Source organism: Pongo pygmaeus, chromosome 5 (genome assembly GCF_028885625.2).
Source record: "Pongo pygmaeus isolate AG05252 chromosome 5, NHGRI_mPonPyg2-v2.0_pri, whole genome shotgun sequence".
NCBI lineage: Eukaryota > Metazoa > Chordata > Mammalia > Primates > Hominidae > Pongo > Pongo pygmaeus.
The window spans coordinates 44,287,857-44,302,928 of record NC_072378.2 but is presented as its reverse complement, the minus strand read 5'-3'; positions in this window follow the sequence as shown (position 1 = coordinate 44,302,928).

The following is a 15,072-nucleotide window of genomic DNA, read 5'->3' as shown; positions in this document are numbered from 1 at the left end:
CTGCCATACAAAAGGTCTGGCCCCTCCCTGCCTGGGCAAGGCCCATGTAACCCATTGCGTGGAGCATCACAGGACTGGCAGAGGGGCTGGGCAGCAAGAAGGCTTGCGCTGTGCCCCTCTGTGCGGGAGTGTGGACAAGCCAGGCCTGGACACTGCTATGTCGGTAGGTGCTGGGTATACAGGGAGTACTTAATACATACACGACGATCCAAAGGGATGGCAGGCATTTGGGGTTTGGCCTGCCCGGTGACTCACACCCACCCGGCTGCCCAGGGACACTACGTGGTTGCTTCCATGGTGAGTATGTTGAGGAAGGGACCGGAGCCCTCCCAAAGGCATCCAGAGTCCCTGGCTGGGCCACTCCCAGACCTCAAACCTGCAAGAGAGCTGAGGTCTGCAGGTACCCAGAACTAGGCAGGGAGCTGGGCCTCCAGAGGCAGGTACACCATCAGCAGAGAGGAGCTTGGAGCCTGCTGGGAGCCTGCATCCCCAGGCCAGCTTTTGGCAGTGGAGATGATTGTGCTCACTGACTCATGGCCCTCTCTGCCCTGCACATGGCACTCTTAAGGGGCTGGGCCGAGCCTCAATTTGAGTCTTTCACTATAGTATCCAGCATAAGGCCCTGCATACAGTGGGCACTTGGGAAATACTGGTTGAGTGAATACATGTAATCATGAGAGAGCATCCACTCTGCCTTGCTTGTCCTAGGACTGACCCCGAGTTTGTGGGTCAAGGAAAGGAAGTGCAGTATGCTCTTGGTAAGCAAGGTTGCAAGACATGCTCCATCCACACAAGGGTTTGGGTGTGTGCAGTGTGGGAAATTTGTGTGTCTGAGTGTGGGAAGGTGCCTGGGGAATGTACATGTATAGGGTGGCCTCATGGATAGGCGTACATGCATATGTATCCACGTGCTCACGTATGTGTGTAGGCGCTTAGGCAGATAGGACGTGCACGCATGTGGGTGGGGCAGGTACAGGAGATGTACACACACATGCATATTTGTGTGAGAGGTGCCCATTCCCACCAGGTATGTGCTATGTGCCTGCATGCATAGGGGCACATGTATGTGGGAGTGTGCCACAGATGCCCAGACATCTTCTGCTTCCTGGACTCCATCTCCCAGCTGGTTGCCCTGCCCCCTCCATGGGCCAGCCCTGCACAGGCAGCGCTCGTGGCCTGGCCAGGGAGAGAGGAAAGTCGTGATGCTGGGAGTGCAGGCTGCCTTGTTAAGTCTGGACCTGCGCCTCACTCATAGTGTGTCCTTAGATGACTTATGCAGACTCACCATGCCTTAGTTTTGTTGTCTGTAAAAGGGGCTCACGACAGCACTCCTTTTATAAGGCATAAAAAACAGTGCCTGGTACCTAGTAAGGACTCCAAAAGGTTGTCTGTTATTTTCTCTTGGCTGGGGGCTGCTGCTGCAACAGACACCAGGACAAGTACTGGAAGCAGAGCTGGAGCCTATGTCCATCCATCACCATAAACATGATGGACAAGTTCCAAACACCGGCTGCCCTAGCCAGGGAGGCAAGAAGGGGTGGGGTGGGGACACTGTAGCCCCAGTAGTTCCCCTCAGACTCCTCAGAGGGCACTGAGGAGCCTGCTGAGGAATCCCCAGATTTAGAACATACCTGTGGTGGGGCATGGCAAGGTGGGGGTATAAAGTCTCTCATGCCAGGCAGCTCTTTAAAAACAGTCCTCTTGGGACAGCAAAGCTGGGCCCCAGAGGCCACCCACTCACTGCAGGGACTGGCGGCCGCGCATGGCAAGGTAAATCACCCAAGACTGCCCTCTGGAATGTGATCACTGTGAAAGGTAACACGCATGTTACTGCTACATAAACACAGTTAAACTATTTACGATGGCCACTGCCTGGCGACCCCAGGAAGAACCTGCCATGTGGGAGTGGGTCGACCTGCCCCAGCTCTGCTGTCTGCAAAGGTTAGGAGATCGATTTATTTTGGCAAAAGCCCGATCCTTGGCACCGTCCCACTGCCACCCAACCCAGGGGCCCAGTATTGGCCCAGGAGAAGCATCTTCTCACAGGCCAGAAAAATGTGTTTTGAACTTATGGTAAGGAGAAGAACAAGAAAATCCCCTCTTTGTTTTATTTTGGCCCTTGTTCTTTGGCACAGTTTGCAGAGGACCCTTTTTTAAGTAAGCAGGAGTTTCTGTCACTACATCCCAAGGGTGCACTGGGGCAGATCTCCATGTGGGATCCTGAGAGAGAAGCTGAGGTGGAAGACCCAACCCTACTCCCGGGACCCCCCGGTCCATGGGGAGAACCAGCCTCTGCCCTCGGGAGCCTCAGTTCTGAAGACGGAGGCCCACTCCTGCCCAGTCCAAGAGTGGAGGCCAGTCTCTGAGACCCAAGAGCCCCTCCTTGCTTCCAAGGGTGAACTGGACCCACCGAAGGCTCAGGGCCTCAGGTAACCTCTGGGAACAGGCTGCACTAGAGGGCAAAGACCCTAAGGGAGGCTATGGCTAGTCAGGCCCCCAAAAGGCTGAGTACCCACCCGGCCTCATTTCAGGGCAGGGCCCTTCTCTGTCCTGGTACACGTCTTAGCTTTGGTCTATTTTCTTCCCCCAGAAGTCCCATCACCTGCTGTTTATTTTTTTAAAGGTACCAGGGTCACCAAAGAGCTCACCAAGGCTAATAAATGCTAGAGGGATTTACTGTCAGGACATGGAAGGCCTGCCCGCCTCTATGCCTTCTCCCTGGCCCTTCCAGGCTTCCTTTCTGCCCCACTCCCAGGCTGCCTCCCCTCCAGCCTCCACATGTTGCTCAGCCCAGCGTCCTGTGTTTGCTGTTACAGTTCCCATACCTGGAGTGGCCCCTTGCCTTTTCCTGCCCATTCACACACTGAGCACCTGCAGGGTGGGCCTTCCTGTGCCTCTCAGTCGGCGACGCCTCCTCTCTCCTGTCGCCTACACAGCCCAACTTAGGTCATCCTGACTGATCTGTTCGTGTCCCTCAGATCTTCAGCTAATAGTCACCACCATTAATTGAAGGCTTCACCACGCCCGACCCTAGGCTTCTTTGCTCACGTACATTCTCTCCAATTCCCCACCACCACTCAGTAACGGGGAATTTTGGCCCATTACAGCAAAGAGGAAACCAAGGCTGACAGAGATTGGGTTACTTCCTGGGGTCACTCAGCTGTGAGTGGGACAGGGATTCTGGCATCCAGGTTCTGTCCCCTGCACCACCTTGCCCACTTGACTGCATCCCCCAGGAACAAGGAGGAACACATTCTCTATTAGGTAAGATCAGAAAGGGGTCTGGTGGATTTTTTTTTAATAAAGAATATTGGAAATTAGGCACATGAGTGAGGTTATCATTCAGAGAGGTCGCCTGAGAAGGGAGGAGCTGCTAATCGACCTGCTTTGTTCAGTGAATTTTTGTTCTTTTTTTTTTGAGAGAGAGTCTCGCTCTGTCACCCAGGTTAGAGTGCAGTGGTGCGATCTCAGCTCACTGCAACTTCCGCCTCCTGGGTTCAAGTGATTCTCCCCTCTCAGCCTCCGGAGTAGCTGGGATTACAGGCATATGCCACCACGCCTGGCCAATTTTTGTATTTTTAGTAGAGATGGGTTTCAACATGTTGATCAGGCTGGTCTTGAACTCCTGACCTCATGATCTGCCCATCTCGGCCTCCCAAAGTGCTGGGATTACAGGCATGAGCCACTGTGCCCGACCTTGTTTTTGTTTTATAATTTACTTATTTATATCAACAGCTGAAAAATGGAAAAGGCCAAAAAGCAAATCTTTGTCCCTGCCCTTTCCCAGTCCCACTGTTCCCTCCCTTCCAGCAGCTTCTGCTGTGGTGGATCCACCCTGAACTATCCCATCTCCCCTGAACTATCCCGTCTCCAGAAACACATTTGTCAGAGCATTCTTGCCTGCTCTTCTGGAATTTTAGTTACAAGCACTTTTAAAATCAGTCGAATTCATAACTCATCACATCAGAATAAAACTTTTTTTACCCAATTTCATTCATCGCATTATTTACTCAACTTGATTTCAAATACTGTTTTTTAAAACATGGGAAAAAACTTTATTGACTAAAGTACAATGCTTATGCACAGTTCTTTTTGCCTTTAGTCTTAGAGACTCTTCTCATTTCTGAAACTACTTACATTAGCTTCTTTTCCCCCTTGTCCCTTCAGTGAGGCTGTTTTATACTTTTGTAATACACTTAGATTAGACTCTTTTGTCACATTCTGCATTCCCTCTTGCAATCTCCCAACATCCTAAATGACTTTTTAAAATTTGCATACACTAAGGTCCCCTTTACCCTCTAACATTGGGGGGTTTTGACAGTTGCGGCATTATATAGTCGCCATTGCAATATCATACAGAATAGTTTCGCCATCCAAAGAAATTCTTTTGCATGTCACTTATTCAGCCTTCCACCAACCCTGAATCCTTAGCAATCACTGATCTTTTTACCATCTCCATAGTTTTACCTTTTCCAGAATGTGATATAAATGGAATCATATAGTATGTAACTTTTTCAGACTGGCTTCTTCCACCTAGCAATATGCATTTCAGATTCACTCATGTCTTTAGGTGGCTAGATAGCACATTCTTTTTTATTGCTAAATAATATTACATTATGTGGATGTACTACAGTGTGTTTATCTTTTCACCTGTTAAAGTACATCTTGGTTACTTTTGGTAATTACATCTTTGGCCATTCTTTTTTCTTTTTTCTTTTTTCTTTTTTTTTTTTTTTTTTTTTGAGACAAGTTCTTGCTCTGTTGCCCAGGCTGGAGTGTAGTGGCGTGAACATGGCTCACTGCAGCCTTGACCTCTTGTGCTCAAGCAATCCTCCCACCTCAGCCTCTCAAGTAGCTGGGACCACAGGCACATGCCACTCTGCCTGGTTGAATTTTTTTTTTTTTTTAATCTTTTGTAGAGACTGAGTCTTGCCATGTTGCCCAGGCTGGTCTCAAACTCCTGGACTCAAGTGATCCTCCTACCTTGGCCTCCCAAAGTGCTGGGATTATAGACATGAGCCACCATGCCCAGCCCATCTTTGACAATTCCGAATAAATTATTGTTGTAAGTATACACATGCTGGTTTTAGTAAGGACATGAGTTTTAAAATGAATTGAGTAAATACATAGGAGCACAATTGTTAGATCCTATGGGAAGATTATACTTCGTTTTCTGAGAAACTGTCAAACTGTCTTCCAAAGTGGCTGTATTGTTTTGCAGTGAGTGAGAGTTCATTCCCAAGAGTTCTATTGCTCTGCATCCTCATCAGCAATTGATATTGTCAATTTTTTGGATTTTAACCATTCTAATAGTCTTTTTACAGGAGAAGAAAATGGAATTTTGAGAGGGGAAGTGGTAGAGTGGCAAAGACATTTAGTGCTCACCAAATACCCATATGCGCCCCACACTCCTCAGGCCCCTCGCCATGAGGTAGGACCCTAGACCAGTCATGGTCAATAGGCTGTGAGTGAAAATGCTATTTGGCACTTCAGGGCCAAAGCATTTAAGAGCTTTGCATAGCCCTCCTGCATAGCCCTCCTGCTCTTTTTTGCCTCTGCAGCAGCAACCAGAAAGTTATGTGTTGAAATTTGGTACATCCAACATCAAGGGTCCCTAAGCAGCTATATGGAACAGAGCCCCTGCCGGTCTGCTTTAGCCAAATAGCATGAGCAAGAAAAAACCTCCGTGGTGTTAGCCCACAGATTTCCAGGATACTTCGTCACTGCAGCACAGCACGGCCTATCCTGACTCACACAGCCAGCCACTGGCTCATGCCTTTGGCATTATGCTGACATCATCAGAGCCCCCGAACCTGGTGGTGTACTGGCCCAGAAAAAAAGCTGCTTAAAGGAGGGAGATAGTTTAATAAACTAATGTTTACCAAGACCTACCATGTGCCTGGCCCCAATCAGGCTCTGTACCTACATTGTCTCATGTACTCCTCAGGCCTATCTGGAGGAGACCTGCTGCTGCCAAACAGCCTGCTCTAGCCTCTCCCCAGGCCTTATCTCCCCAAAGGCCATGTGGGATTGACATACAACTGGGCTAACTTTCCCCCAAATAGTGCAATCCTTACAGGATACTAAAGGCAGATCTCCCCACCCAAGCCAAGCCCTCAAAAATTCCTGTATGTCCCCATGTTTCCCAAAAGGTTTTACCCAACTAAGAGGAAGCAAGTCTCAGAAGTTCTGTTCTATCTTCTGCTGCATCTTTTCTTCAGACTCAGGTTTTGCTTTCTGCTAACCCCATCCTTTCTAGATTCCCAGTTGTCCAGAAGACACATCCCCATAGCATTTAATAGGATTCTTCTTGGCTGGACGCCCGACCCTCTACTACGCTGAGCCTCAGGGAGCAGGCCACAGGCTGTGCTGCAACATCCACACTCTCCCTATTTCCCAATCACAGTGTGGGGGGCTGCCCTCAGGGCAGGGAGCCAGCCTTTCTCCCATGAAGTGAAGTGATGTGATGTTCACAGGGCTCAACATCAAGACCTTGACCTCATTAGCACAATGTTCTGGTCAGCGGGCTTGGGGAAATGTGATGATGTTAATTATGTGCTGATTTATTTAATCCCTGGTCTTGTGAAATACAGCGCACTTGCCTTCCCCTCCTTCCCCCAGGGACTATAAACTCCTGGGGACCGGGCAGGGGGTGGGGCAGGAGGGCGAGGGCCAGTGGACTGGACTCTGAGGCCATGCAAACCTGGATTCACTTCCTAGCTACTGTGACCCTGGGTTACCTTCCTGAACCCAGGATTGGGTAAGGATTATGGGCTTGGCACCGTGCCTGGCACGGAGGAAGCTCTTGGTAAATTGTAGCCATTTTTATCATTATTGTTAATTATTATTTTAGTCTACTAACTGAAGGATGATTTTCCATTGCCCCATCTCTGTTCTTGAGAGGCAGTAGGCTGTAGACCAGTGTTGTCTAATAGAACATTCTGCAATGATAGAGATATTTAATATCTGTATTGTCCAATGTGACAGCCTCTAGCACATGTGGCTACTGAGCACTTGAAAGGTGGCTAGTGCAGTGAGGAACTGAACTGTAACTGCATTGAACTTTAATGAATTCAAAGTTAAATAGTCACATGCTTTTAGTGGCCACTGTATTGAATGGCACAGGTGAAGAAGGTAAGAGTACAGGCTCTGGGATAGATCCTGCTCCTGCTACTTCCTTGCTGTAAGACCTTGGGCCTGTTACTGGCTGCTCTGAGCCACAGCTTCCTCATTGGTAAAATGCAGATATGATAGCACCAATTTCCCAGGGAGGTTTTGAGGATTAAACATGTTAATGGATATAAAGTGCCCATTTTGGAAGTGTTCAAGGAACCTTAGCTATTATGATTACTCTCTTTGGCACTAATGCTGGCCTGGAATCCATGGGCATGACTGTGTCTGCATTCTGATGGCAGGATCTTGAGGTCAGGGCCTCTGTTGGCTCCTGTTCTGAATCTCTCCTGGGCCCAGCCCAGGGAGAAAACCCATGTCCATTGGACAGGGAGTGCAGGAGACTCAGAAAGCTTCGAGGATACAGATAGGAGACGCCCCAGTTGATAGCCCAGCCCAGGCTGCCTCTCTTCCCACAGTGGTGGTGGGACTGTTGGCCTTCTCGAGAAGAGGAGGGCTGTGAGGGGCAGGAAAAGGCAACCTGAGAGAGGGGCTTTGATGGGCTCAGGGTCAAGAGGCTTTCTCTGTTCCAATCTCCTGAGTCAGGGAGCTGTAGGAGCCAAACTGTGTCCCTTCAACCCCCTCTCCAAACACTGGGGTTTGATTGATCCACCTGCCAAACTCAGCCACAAAGCCAGAGGTCAGAAGGCTCTACCAGAAAACAGCAGGCTTCTAAGAAATGGAAGCTCTGGGTTCAACACCAGGGCCCTGGAGCCGGGTCTTTGGAATTCCCCTTTCCTCTTCACCCAGATGAGGAACTGAACTCCTTGATTTCAGGGAATGGATGCAAGCTTGTGTCTTTTCCACTCAGCTTCTTCCACAACTAAAGGTCTGAGGGCAACAAGGGTGTGAGGGCCATGTGGGGATTTCCAAACCCCAGGACTTCTTGGTGTCCCAAGAGGCATGACCTCAACTTGTCCCAAGGAACAAAACAGCATCAGAAGCCAAGGACCCTCTGAGGGTCTCCAAAGTCCCCACCTTCTTTCTGGCTCTCTCCTCACCTGTCCTGGACTCAGTAGGAAATGGTAGGGTCTGAAGGCAAGGCCCAAGTCTCCTCTGAGGCGGCCCAAGAGAACACCTGTCTCTCCCAGCAAAACCTCAGAGCCCCCTCCTTCCCAAGTGTTTGAGACTCTGGATTCTGCAGCCAAGAGCAACCCACCCTCCAGAGCCACAGAGAAATGCCACAGTCCCACGGGACACAGAAACAGGACGTGGGGCAGAGTGGGGGAACCATCTTTGCTCCACCTTCGCTGATATCAGGGTAAAAGACAGTAGGAGGTGTGAGCTTAGATGCCAGGAGGGCATCCTGATGGTGGGACATATGAAACGGTGGGTTGTAGGAGCCAGTTATATTAGACTTTCTGGTCAGGCTGATGGTCAGGGCTCTGGGAGAGGGGGAAGTGTGGGATTTAAAAGACACAGGATACATGGCTGATATGATCTCTCAGTTGGACTTGGAGTCAGACCGATTTAGGTTTAATCTCAGCCAGGCCACTGACTGGCTGGGTGACCTTGGGTTAATTATTTAATGATACTTCTATTCAGCTTCCTCATCTGTAAATGAGGGTGAAGAGATTCACCACCAAGGTTTGGAGGAGTGGGGGAGGCAAATGGCCCTAGCCCAGTGCCTGGCATGTACTGGGGAATAGAGAGGTGGCTGGGGATTTAGGGTGCAGAGGAAAGGGAAGACCCATAGGAAGGTAGGCTGAGAGTGGGGAGCTAAGTCCCCTAGTGGGAAAGACTGATCTCCACATCAGGAGATGGTCTGTGGTCCTGCTCCAGACCAAGAAGTGGGCCCTCCTCCATGTGCCCAGGCTGAGAGTCTCCCACTCGCCTGCCCTGCTCCTGCACCCCACTTTAGGGCAATCCTGGGGCCACTGCCAGAGAACTGGGAGGCCTCCCTGGAGATCTAGGCTCTTCTGGCAGATGCCCATCCCCCTTTCGCCTGGGGCCTCTCGTTTGCCAATCCCAGGAAGCCCCTTGCTCGGAGGGAACTGATTTCCCCTAGACAGCCTTGCTCCTCCTGCTGCAGGACCCTCAGGGAGCCCTAAGAAATACCCTGGGCTGCGGGCAGCCGCCGAGCCTGCTTCACATCCAGCTCTGGTGAGTGTTGGGGCTGGGAAGCCACTGGTGATGTGGTGGTGTCAGCTGGTAGGCAGGTTTGCTCAGAGACCCACTTACTACTAGACTCAAGCGTAACTTCAAAGCCCATCTGGACCTTGTGGGGGTGCAGGAAGGAAGCTGGCTTTGCTCGACTGGCACCATGGCATCAGCTGGCCCTGTTAAGTGGCCTTCGAGGACCTCCCTCCCCTGTCCCCCCATGATGAGTGAGAAGGACTCTGCCCACTGGGCTGTAAAGAGCCTCACAGAGTCAGCTCAGGCAAGACTCCCTACTTGCCGAGGAGGAAAAGAGAGAGATGGGGAGGGCTTGGGATTCCAGAGCTTATGGACCCAGTGGGTGTTTCAGTTCAATTCCAGGCCTCTTGGATGCAAAGGGGCAAAGCTCTTGTTATGAGTTAAGACACAGCCCCTACTCTCTTAGACTGGGGATTTTCTGGGAGCAGGGCTGTGTTCCCTCATCAGATTGGCCCTGGGGGATGCAGGTAGGGGTAGAGGGTACCTCAGTTAGCTGTGACTTACTCCCACAATCAGACTAAGACTGCAGTGTCCCCAGAAGGAAGAAATCTCTAACTCATGATGCACAGGATCTGAGAGTGATTCATTACCAATGAGATAATATGGGGGGAGGAGGGGACATTTTTAACTTTCCTGAGAAGCTGTGGACCCCTGAGAAGATCTCTTGGTCTTCCTCCCTAACTTCTTCATCTCCTCACCACTGCCAGTCCTAACAGAGAGAGGAGTGCCAGGGATGGGGTGGCATCAGAGTAGGGCTGGGAGTGTAGCTGAGGTGTGGGGAGTCGGCCTGCTCCAGGGACTCCCTCCTGTTCTTTCAATCCCCTGTTCTGCATCCCTAAGCTGGCCCCTCTGGCCTCTCTGCAGCCTTGTCTTGCCCAGTGAGACACTAGCTGGGTACCTCCCTCCCTCCAGCTGCCCACTGCCAGGTACAGAGGATAAAAATACCCAGTGGAAAAACACGTGGCTCCAGGTCAAACATTAACCTGCAGGGCCTGGTGTGCCAGCCACGGTGTCCCTTCCCAGGCCACCTGGCCAGCAACTTGTGGCTGGTAGCAGCGTCCTCTCCCTCTGACCATCACTGAAATTCTCAGACACTTACCCACATGCTTCCTGCAGGAATTCTTCAGAAAGCAAACAGGCACCCACCTGAGGACCCCAGCCCCAAGGACCTAGGCCAGCCAGCCCTTCCAGACTGCTGGCTGCAGGGATGCTCCTCTCTCCTGCTCAGCCTGGGGTCTTCCCTGAAGCTCTCTGGGGTTCCAGGTCACCCCAGCTCCCAGCTGAAACAGCCCCTCTGACCCTCTGAGGGAGGATCCCAGCTCAGAGATCCTTAGTGCCTCAGGTTTCCCTTCTACTGCAAAGCTGAGCTCACTTAGAGCCAGAAGGAAGGAAGACAGAGGGAAGGGAGTGGGGAGAGGAGCAGGTCTGGCCAATGCTGGCATCCACCTCTTAGCACGCTGGGAGGCCACCTGGAGGAGGTACTGTGGAGAGGTGGGCTGGTGAGAAGTTCCAGCCCTGTCCCTAACTTGCCCTACATGCCCAGCTCTGTTCTCTGGGCTGTGAGTCCAGACAGGTGGATGTTCCTCCCGTGGGCCTGGATGGCTCTACGCACACACCTCAGGCCCACCAGGTACTACCAGGCAGGGCCTGCTGGAGGCCACCCCCACAGCTGCCTGAGGCACAGGGCTGGGACAGCCTGACCCTTGGCCCCGACTCATCACACACTTCTGGGGTCCAATGCCCCGTGGTTCTAGGAAATGCCTACACTGCAGCTTTGAGCCTGGGCCAAATGCCCCATTTTCTGTCAAGGAAGCTTGACTGTGCGCGGTGAAGAGGGTACAGTCCAGTCCATCTGGCCGCAGCATGCTGCCCATCATTCTGGCCGCCTGAGGGTCGATGGGCCCTGCATGGAGCATGGAGCCTAGGAGGGGTTTTGGGGGCCCTTGGGTGTCTCTGGGGTCAGGAAGCACTTTGATATCTATGGCAGCATCACAGGGGCATGGCAGAGAGTATGTAAATATTAACTTTGAAGGGGAAGAAGAGGGTTTGAGCAGAGGTCAGCAAGGGCCTCGCCAAGAGCGAGTCCTGCCCTGGGTCAAGAGTCCAGCACTGGACAGAGAGTTGAGAGGTGTGGAGCCTGACCTCTGAGAAACAGTGAGCTTCCCCCAGGCACAGGAATTCTCACCCAGGACTGTTCCTCAGGTTCCTTGAGACATTTCCCATCAGGGCGGTGGTCACCATGTCAGAATAGGGCTCTGGGGACAGCTCCTGAAGGTCTGGCCCTGAGGCTGAGCAAATCGGGGCACACAGGAAGCGCCATGGGCCTTAGAAGCCTTTGGTTTGGAGCCAAGTTCTGCCACTTAAGAAGCCACAGAGTCTTGCATGAGTTACTAAGCCTCTCTGAACCTCAGTTAACTTATCTATAAAATGGGGACAAGAGTGTCCAGCTCTCAAGGTGTTCCAAAGAATGCCTTGTTAAGTTAGCTGATCTTTATGTCGTGCCTGGAACACAGAATGTATTACATAGGTGCTTCCTCTGGTCAGTTTTTCTCTCCATTCTGGGCCTCAGTTTCCTCATGTGTAAAATGGGAATCAGCAGGCCCAGCTCACAGGACTAAATGAACTGGTCTTTACATTGTTATTGCACATGGACCTTCGTCTGTAACTATTAGCATGGTTATCATCTGCTCCCCTCAGTTCCCTCACCTGGATTTGGTCATCTCTGAGGACCTCAGCTGAAGGTCAGGGCCCTCAGCACCTGCTCCCTCAACACAAGCACACACCCTGCTCTTCCCTCTCCCTGCCTAGTCCAGAACTGCATCGTATCTCCCTCATTATCATCCTGACATTTGCTTTGGCTGTGAAACAATTACCTGCTGAATTGAACAAAGGCGGAGGAGGGAATGCAGATCATACGATGGCCAGAAGTCGGGCTCTGGAGAGAGCCACAGGCAGAGGTGTTAGTCCATGCCCTGACTTCAGATCCCAGAAACAAAGCTGATGATGCAGGGAGGTGGGTGTGAGGTGGGGGTCAAGATTCAATTCTCCTAGCTGAGGAGCCAGAGCTGGGGGAGGGGGGATGTTTGCATCTGGATGCCATCTGGATGAGGGCAAACACCGAGGGGCCACTCAAGGAAATGCCTGAGCGGCAAATCAAATCCTGCAAAGAAATCACCAAGCCCTTGAAATGAAAGCCTGAAGGAGAGGAATGTGTCTGGGGAGTGTTGGGGGTGGTGGGGAGACCAAGCTGGGAGGAAGGCCAAGGAGGGAAAAGAAGGGACAATCCAGGGGGCCTCTGCAGGGGGCTCCCTAAACCGGTGGTCCCTCACCCCCAGCAGACGACGAAGCTAAGAGCCTCTGGGCTGGAAGTGATGCAGGCAGGGTCCTCAAACATGAAGAGGGTCTGCATTACCTCTGAATTCTGGAGCTGGCTCCCTGTACCCCCCACCACTTGTCAGACGCCATTCCCTAGAGTGCTGCCGATGTAGCTCCTACTGTGTGCACAGCCCCAGGCTGAGATTCCCAGATGCTCAGAGATGTGGAGCAGCATGCTGTGGAGGCTTTGAAATCCCTTCTCTCCTTAAACTGGTGTTTACAAACATTAACTGGTTTGGTCAAGCCATTTTCTCATCTCTTAAAGGGCATAATCTGGCAGCTTTTGGAGCCTCCCTGGGAGTGTGGCCAGTGGTTAACCCTAGGTGGGACTCCAGAGAAAGAGAGGGGTTTGGGGGTCTCTCAAGCCTCCATGGGCTGGGGACTACTTACTTGAATTTTTAGGCAACCTCCCTTGGCTCACCCTGCTGATTAATGAGGACAGGCTGACCTGGCCCTGTACCAGCCCTGTTCAAGGAAGGCACTTTATGATGCAACCCCAAGGAAAGAGTAAAGAAACACACTCACCCCAAGTCACCAGACACATACAGAACCTGGAGAGGCCAATGGCCTTCTTCCATCACTCCCCATATAAACCAGGCCAGGCAGGCATACGTGATTGTGTGCACACACATGCAGATGTGGGCATGTTTCTTCGTGCACATAATATGGATGTGTTTGTGCAAGTTTTTGCATCTGTGGATGTGCACATATGCTTGCATATGTTTGCACTGTAGGTGTTTGTATATTTGTGCATTCATTTGTACGTTTTGTGCAAATGTGTTTGCATGCTTTCATATGTGAAAAATATGTGCATGTGCTTTGTGTAGCAGTGTTTGTGTATGTTATGCAAATATGATGTGTATATTTATGTGTATATAGGTATATATTTACATATTTGTGTGTGTTTTCATCTGTACAATATGTGTATGTCTATCTCTGTGTGAATATATAGTATACACGTGTTTGTGTTTGTAATAAGGTGTTTGTATAATATGCTTCTGTGTTAATATATGTTTGTGGGTTTAATACATCTGCGTATAACTGGTATGTGTGCATATTATGTGAGTATGTATGTGTACCTGTGTTATGTGTATATGAAATGCAGTTGTGTCTATATGTATGTGTATATAATGTGTCCATGTGAAAATGCATGCACATAATTAGCATATGTAAATAATGTGTATATATGTTTGTATATTTGTGTATGTAATGTACTTGGTGTGTATATGCCTGTGCCTATAGGAAGAAGTTCAATGCATTAGGAACATCCCTGGACTTGCAGGTGAAGGAGGGAGTTCAAAGCCCAGTTCCCCAGTCATGAGGACTTACGGCACTGATTTGGCCTTCCTGAGCCTCTGTAGGCCCAGCTGTACCTGAACCAGCAATGTTCCCTGTCCTACCTCCTACCCACAAGGCCCCGGGGTGGAGAGCATGCGGACAAGTAGACAGTCCAGGGCAGGAACGTCCTGGCAAGCACAAGAGGGCCTACTGGATCCAGTCCTGCTTGCAGGGCTGCAGAGGAGCAGGACACAGGGCTAGCTTACAGCCTAGGGGCAGAGAAAAGACTGAATCCAGAAAATAGTGAGAGGGTGAGAAAGGGCCCAGAAGAGACTGATATGAAGATGTGCTTCCAGAGGCCACGTGAGGCCAGGTAGGCACAATCCCTACAGTGGGAAGAGTCTGGGTTCAAATCTCAGCTCTGCCAAATACTTGCTCTGGGATTGTGAGCAAGTCACTTAACCTTTCTGTGCCTCAGTTTATTCACCTATAAAGTGAGATCATAATAGTGTACACCTCAGAGGGTATTATAAGGACTAAAATGTGTTACTACAATGAAAGGACTTAGAATAGTGCCTGGCACCCAGGAAGTGCTCAAAAGGCGTTAGTGGTTATTATCAGAAACTGAGAAGCCATTGAATTCGCTCTAAGTGCATGACAATTAAATGAATAATAAAAAAGATCATCAGCAACTTCAGGGAGGAAAACAAGTTGTTCAAAGGAAAAACACAACAATCATAGATTACTAAATGGCTCAACCCTGGATGTCAATGCTTTTACAAGGTCATGTTCCATCCCCATCTAACCATATGACATAGGTGTTATGGGTTGGGGCTGGGGTGCATAAAAGTTGTGGGCAGGGGCAGCATGGGATAGAGCCGTTCCAGAAGAATCTGTCAGTGAAAAAGAATGTCGCCCCTCTGCTGAGTGAGGATGCTTTGTTTGCAAAGAACTTCATAGATCTATGTGACTGTTTATGTGCATAAACAACTACGATAAAGGCAGAAAAAAAACAAAACTAAATCCATTTATCTCTTTTGAGATGGAGTTTCACTCTGTCGCCCAGGCTAGAGTGCAGTGCTCGATGTCGGCTCACTGAAACCTCTGCCTCCC